Source organism: Sphaeramia orbicularis, chromosome 16 (genome assembly GCF_902148855.1).
Source record: "Sphaeramia orbicularis chromosome 16, fSphaOr1.1, whole genome shotgun sequence".
In the NCBI taxonomy this organism is placed as follows: Eukaryota; Metazoa; Chordata; class Actinopteri; order Kurtiformes; family Apogonidae; genus Sphaeramia; species Sphaeramia orbicularis.
In genome coordinates this window covers 52,752,083-52,759,453 of record NC_043972.1, presented here as the reverse complement: position 1 = coordinate 52,759,453, position 7,371 = coordinate 52,752,083, and the positions used below count along the sequence as shown (strand labels likewise).

Sequence of the window (7,371 nt, the reverse complement as noted above, 5' to 3'; positions counted from 1 at the left end):
AATGAAGCAGAGCACCAGTGCAGACAGCAGCCTCACCGAGGTTTAGACACAGCACAATGGAAGATACGAAACAGCAGCTACACCTTAGTGTTGTGTTATCTACAGGACTCAATAAAAACACCAGCACTTTTTAATAACAGAGCTACAGGGTACATGTACATGGATGTGAGCTTCAGTTTTAACACTTTTAACAACCTCCCCCCTCTGATTCTGTTTCCTGTTTGGCCTCATTACCCTCAACTCATATGGCTTTCTGACCCTAATGGTAAACATTGCAACTAAACACTATGCTTTATGTCAAGAATTATTATAATTACTCTATAGTATATATTACTGTACAATAAACTCACCTGATGTTCAAACCTGGTCAAAAACATATTTTCACTTTGCACTTTACTGTCTATATTACCGAGCAATTCCATTTTACTTTGCACTTTACAATTTATTGTTTCACCTTACTGTTTTTCTACCATTTTGTTTTTATACTTGTAATTTATTATATATAGTGTGTTTGGTCTTTATTCTATGTTGATCTTAAATTGTATTTTTACAATCTGTCATGCTGCTGCTGCACTACAATTTCCCAATCTGGGATCATAGGACAATCTCCTGTGAAAACAGTACATGCAGTCCTCTAGGAGTTACGGTGCTGTCTCCCTACACCTCCTGTAATTCCTGTCTATTGGGCCACAAATTGAAGACGCTGTTGCTTAAAGTACTGAGGTCACCTTTTGGACAATTCAAGTTGAGCATATAAACATCTTGTATTTGTTTAGTCCACCCTATAAATATTTTTTACAGTTTTTCTTGGTTGCTTTGGTACATTTCTTAGATCAGAACTGAATTCTCAAAACTACTGGTTCAATCTTCACATCATTGTGTCACATGTGCAGATCAAAAAATGATTTATAACAATTTATAACGATTTAGAAAAAAAGTCTGATAGAAATGTATACAAATATGCTTGAAATATGATAATTTGTTAAACCATTTTGCATGTAATGACTTACGTGATGAACTAATGTCTAAATGTTGTGAGGGGTGAGACCCATTATAATACATTTTGATTAACATTACAGAAGCGATTGATAATGTAGGAAACAGCAGAGAATTGTACATAATCATTTGCATAGATGTACCAAAGCATTTACAACTTGTTCAAAGACATGAGAAACTGCTTTTTTGATGTGCACAAGTGACATGATGTGAAGATTGAACAAGTAGTTTTGAGAATTTCAGTTCTGATCTAAGAAATGTACCAAAGCAACCAAGAAAAACTGTAAATACAACATGTTTATATGCTCAGCTTGAATTGTCCAAAAAGGTGATTTCAGTACTTTTAGCAACAGAGTAGTTTTGAGAATTTCAATTCTGATCTGAGAGATGTAACAAAGCGACTGAGAAAAACTGTAATTAATGTATGACAGAGAATGTGCTTTTATGAATAAGTTACCTACCCAAACTGGCTACATGTACATAGCACTTAGTTTAGTTACTATTTCAGCTCTTGTTTCACCATGTTTATTTATTTACCACTGAACATTACCCAACAAAACATTGTAATATGCTGCATATTTTCTGTGGGATTACTTTTGACCTGAAGTCTTTGTAAAACTGTAAAGTCTATAAAACTCATTCCAGGTTTCACTAACATGTACTTGCCATCAAAAGAATAGACCTTCAAGATCACATACAACAACACAGACACCAGAGGAAAATGTTGCCACTCTACATTTCAGCAATCCACTGATACAGTACATATAATCTTAACATTATATGTAAAACAGTACACAGGTAAAATAAAACACAACTTTGGTTCACCAACACAAAGTTATTTATCTCCTAACCTAGGACTTTGTAGAAACATATAATGGTCACATATTTTCCTGCACACACACACAGACACACAGACACACACACACACACACACACCTGATCAGCTCTGAGTAGAGTCTATAGGCCCTTTCCCACCGCAGGAACTTTTGCAGGAACTGTCTGTATTACCCTGAACTTTCAAAGTTCCTGGTGCATTTCCACCGAAAATTACCCTGGTAACTGACCCTCCCCCGGCCCCGAATTTACCCCGAAGAAGTTCCTGGTAGGGAGGTAGTACTTTTCAGATTACCAGAAACTTTAAGGGGCGGAGCTGTGTGCTGGAGAAGGCTGAGTGGTGGACTAGACTCGCAGCATTTCCGCATTCTGCTCACCACCAATATTTAACTCATTTAATTTCCACAAGCTTGGTATTTTGATAATTCGGAAAATGGACCAAAAGAGAAGCTACAACAAGTGGACGAATGATGAGGAAATTCAGACGGACTTTGAATCGCCGACACAAAACGAGCGAGTAAAAGCTGTCGGAGCCAAATATAAGACACAAGCCTAAAGAAATATGAGAAAAGAAGAAGAAATTTATGCAGGATTAAAAGAAACTAAAGGACCACAACAGTCGCAGTGGATCTGACTGTCAAACAAACCAATGGTATGTATATGACAGAAATAGTCACTGTTTAGTTGGTTCCATGCTGTAACAGTAGTCAGCAGTATCAGCTGTTTAGTCCAAAGTGAAGTCCAGTTAACCGAATGCTAACTGGTCAACAGTCTGACACTAAAGCTAAATCAGAGAACTTGATGTATTCATGTTGTCTCTCTGAGTTGAACACTGATTTATTCTGTATGTATGTGATTTCCACCTGAAATGGACTGGATGGACTCGCCTCTTTTTTCTGAACCTGTGGCTCGTTTGTGCGCTCGTCCATCATCTAATGCTGTTTACAACAGCCCAGGTAAGAGATTTGACATATCACATCACACTGGTAGGAATCTGTCATCATGTGTTCTGCAATTCATTTTAACATTTTTATTACTTTTCCTGTAGGAAAGCGAAAAAGGGACCGGGACCATGGAGTTCCAGACCGGCTGTCCTGGACCAGCTGGACCACACACTGATCCAAAAGACTGAACCTTTCACACATGTTTATTTCCCTTTTAATCTCAAGGCACCTTGTTTTGTTTCAAATTTTAATAAAAAAAAATCTAACCTAATACTGTCTGTTCATTTACAAGGCATCACAATATGAGTATAAGTACTTTTATCAGTAATATGCATTTGAATTAAATGCAGGCATTTGAGTAAATGTGTCTGACTTTAGGGTTGAACCTGGACTATCATGTCTGTAAACAATAGAAATGAAACAGATCCATCCATCACACATAAAGTTAGATGTGATTTAGTTTAAGGAATGAGAAGTTGAAAATACATGTTCTACCATTTTTAAATACAAATTAAGGATATGTAATGATGGTTAACTTCATTTAAAATGTATTCCAGATGGATTAAGTGATTCAACAACCAGTAAAATGTTAAACCCAACCCGTCCACCTAAGTACTGTATCATTTTATTGAACTAGAGGTTAGTTTGTGAATGTACATGAACAGGACTACAGTTTCTGTTACTGCTCCCTCATACATCATCAACCTGATTTGAATAAATTACCCTGAACTTTCGGGTGCAGTGGAAACGCAGTTACCAGGAACTCTTTTACCCCAAAAAGTTCCTGGTAAATAAGTTCCTGGTAATAAAGTTCCTGGGCCTTTTGGTGGGAAAGGACCTAATGTAATTTCATTAGCCCAAATTAGTGACCTCCTTTTCAGAGTCTACTCAATGCCAGAGGGGCCCTGCTCAAACTCTGTAACCCGCCAGTACACACACACACACACACACACACACACACACACACACACACACACACACACACACACACACACACCACCACTACTGACCAAGAATCACCCATCTGGGACCTTCAGACATGCTGACAAACACAGACGGAGACGTACACATAGAGCTCCCTACATCTTCTCACAGGTTTCAGCCAGTGAGTGCTTTATCATTACCAAAGAGGCAGCTATTATAATAGTTATACATTAATTCAGTTCATTCAGGGTTTAGTTTCAATATTTTGTGGTAGAGGCCTCATTTAGAATATAGCAAAGGAAAAACAACAGGAAAGAGCACAGTACTGATAAGAATAACATATTTAGTAAACAATGAAACTTAAATTGAATTGGCTAAAACAAGAAAAGAATAGATAAAGGTAAAATATCAAGGAGAAATGAAAATAAAAATGTAATCTCCCAAGGAATGAAACTGGGGGCAAGCTTAAGATTCTGAAATGAAACCAGTATTATGGGGCAGCCATGGCTCAGGAGGTAGAGTGGGTTGTCCAATAACCAAAGGATTGGTTGTAGAAATCCCGATCAGTCCTAGTCATGTGCCGCTGGGCAAGACACTTCACCCACCTTACCTCCAGTGTCACCCAAACTGGTGTATGAATGTGTGTGAATGTTTGGAAGTGGTCAGAGGGGCCATTTGGCAACCACGCTTCCGTCAGCCTGCCCCAGGGCAGCTGTAGCTACACATCACCAGAGTGAGAATGTGAGAGTGACTGAATAATGGATCAATAATGTAAAGCACTTTGGGTGCCTTGAAAAATATTATAGTAATCTGATCAAAATTGTTTGTGCTACCTTTTACATAGCCTGGTTTTCAGCTTTGACAGTTGCACACATTTACTGTGGTGTTGCTTTGATAAGATTATGAAATTTCGTAAAATCTATTTCCAGCATTTTATGGACACCCAATGTTTCTGACCAGCTGAAACAACCCCAGCAGCCCCTGCCTCCACAGACTTGTACTGTAGGCACTGGGCATGATGGGTAATCACTTTATCCACCTCTCTTCAACTGGAACATCTTTTGTTATTGTATCATTTTTAATATTTCCAATAAAGCCTTTATAAGCTATTTTACAAATGTTTACTAGTGTCTCACCCAATCAAAACCAATCAAAACCTTTTTCAGCATCTAAACCAGGGCTGGACTGATCATATGGAGTACCCATTGTTTTCCTGGTGGGCTGATCAATATTGAGGCCGAATGGAATTTTTGTGTTTTTTTGTAACTACAATAACCCTCCCAGCCCGGGGATATAGACATGTAACTGGCCCAGTGGTTTATCTTTCATCTAAATCAGCGTTTCTCAACAGGGGTGCTGAGACCGAAATGGGGGTGTCTGTTTAAGTATCAACGTCAAGCTGCATGTTCTGTCAGTGACAAAATTCTGTGACCCCCTCCCCCCTGGTCCTCCACAATAAGATACGCAGTGGTAACTCCCTCCCCCCTTCTTCAGTGGTAAAGTACCCCCCCATCACAAAAAAGGATCACTGATCTATATTGTCAATCCTTCACCTTGAGTAGCACTGGTCCACTGGTCCTCAGCCAGGCGTGTTCCAGAGATTTGGAAACCCTTTTTTCCCCTTCCCCTTTCCCCAAAGTTTTAACTTTTGTATGCAACAAATGAAGGTATTTTTAAAATGAAGAACTGCCTAATTTTTCCTGCACTTTACAGGCTTAGACTGAAGGAAGCAATGCGCTCTTTCAATCTGAGTATCTAAGTTTGGTGGTAACTTTAGCACTCTGGGCAGCAAGTCTTTAACAAACTCAGCCACGTTTCTCCCCTCACTCCCCTCTGCTATTTGAAAGATATGAATATTACTCCTTCTCAATCTGTTCTGGAGATCATCACACATGGTTGAGAGTTCTGTGACACATTGAAGCAGGTACCAAAATACCCTCTTCTGTCTGGCTTCAGTGTCCTCAATCAGACCCGTTTTTTCTTCTAACCCTCCAACTCTCTGGTGGACAGGTTGTCCTTTTCTATCCCCCACAGATTGTTCGGGACACTCTAAAGATTGTTTAGTTTAATTGTGAGCAGGAGTGTTTTCTTTACAAAGTTTTATCTTTGCCAAAGTTACCCTGCTATCCAACAAGTGGCTACCAGCTAGCAAGCTAGCGCTAGCAGGCAGAGCCCACCCACCCTATAAGCAAACTAAGCAACTGCTTAGGGTCCCGCAGCCACCAGGGCGCCCCAAACTTATGCATCATGTCACTTGATTTGTTAATGATCTGGCAACACCAAACAGGGAAAACGGTGATTGTAATGAAAACCTGGTGTGGCAGGAGGATTTGCTCCTCCCCTCCGTGCACCAAATCGGTACTGATTAATGGGAGGTGCTATGCGCCCTATATATACTTAGGTGCAGCCACACCTTAGCCCGCTCTCTCTTCCTCATCCGGTGGCAGCTGCAGCCTCGTGGTGTGATTTTACCCAGTGTAAAGCTGGGCTGTAATGCTGGTGGCTGGTTGGCGTGTCTGAACAGGTAAGGTGCTTGAATTCAGCCTTTTGGCTGGATGCGCAAAAGCACATTAGTAGCTCCCAGCATTCATTACCACTACCATTCATTGTAGTGCGACTGACCTCTGGAGCAGGAGGGAGAAGGGCGTTGCCCTGCTGAGGTTCGGTTGAGGCACATCTCCTGGTAGGTCGCTGCTGTTTGTCCTGTGGGGTTGTGTTCCTTGTCTGCTACCTGGCTCTCAGCTAATTATGCATTTTATGCTGCAGTGTGATTGAGCCTGGATCACATCTCCTCCATTCTCTGGACAGTGAGGCTGTGGAGCTGTTGGGTGTCCTCCATCACTGACCTGCCATACTTCCCCCTGTCCTGAAGGTGCTGCTGTTCTGGTTCAGATGGTTTTCTTTTAATCGTTCTTATCCGCGGTCGGCATAGCTTTGCCTTGCTGTGTCTGAAGCTCATTGGTTGGCATCCAAGGGAGCACCACGGATCCCATTCCCCTCTCCAGGGTGTCTTTTCTGTTCTGTTGATTTTGCATGTAGTTGTGTAAAGTGTTTTTTTTTTCCGTTTGTGTTATTGTGAACTCATGTAATTGAATCATTCATTTATATGGTTTTCCTTTTTGTTCTGTTCTTGTGTGTTGTGTTCATTGTAATTAACCATATTTTTTCCGTTTGTTAAATTGTATCTTTCCAGTTGAATCTTTAGTTTATATTGTTTTCCTTTTTGTTCTGTTGTTGTGTATTCTTGAATTGTTTAATATCATTAACTGCATTTTTCTGTTTAGTAACTTGTGTTTACAGGTTAGGTTGTATTCTATTAATTGAATCTTTAGTTTACATTGTTTTTTTTTTTTTTCTTACATTCTGTGTTTTTGTGTATTCTTGGTTTGTTGCATTATTGTGCTTTTTGTTTAGTACTTTGTGTTTATAGGTTGTTTAATTATATTCTTAGTTTATTTTGTTTGTGAATTTGGGTGCAGCACGTGGCCCATTTTAACCGTGTTTTTCTTCTTTTGAACAGGTGCCGTGGACCTGGGGGCGGCAGCGTGATCCTGGTGGTGGATTTTCTTCTCGAGTCTCAGTTTGGTTTGGTGTGCAGCTTCACAGGTATTGGTTTGCAGTCCCTGTTTATATTTTGTTTGATCCTTGCTGCAGTGATAAGCCCCGGCCCTGT

At 40.1% G+C, this 7,371-nt stretch overlaps 1 long non-coding RNA gene across 1 annotated transcript; it reads left to right on the top strand.

The window, feature by feature from the left end:
- The first annotated feature begins 701 nt into the window (after positions 1-701).
- LOC115435316 (uncharacterized) lies at positions 702-4,941 on the top strand. Its single transcript, XR_003937683.1, has 3 exons — positions 702-723; positions 4,093-4,098; positions 4,877-4,941. It is a non-coding gene; the product is annotated as an uncharacterized LOC115435316 (long non-coding RNA).
- Positions 4,942-7,371: the final 2,430 nt, after the last annotated feature.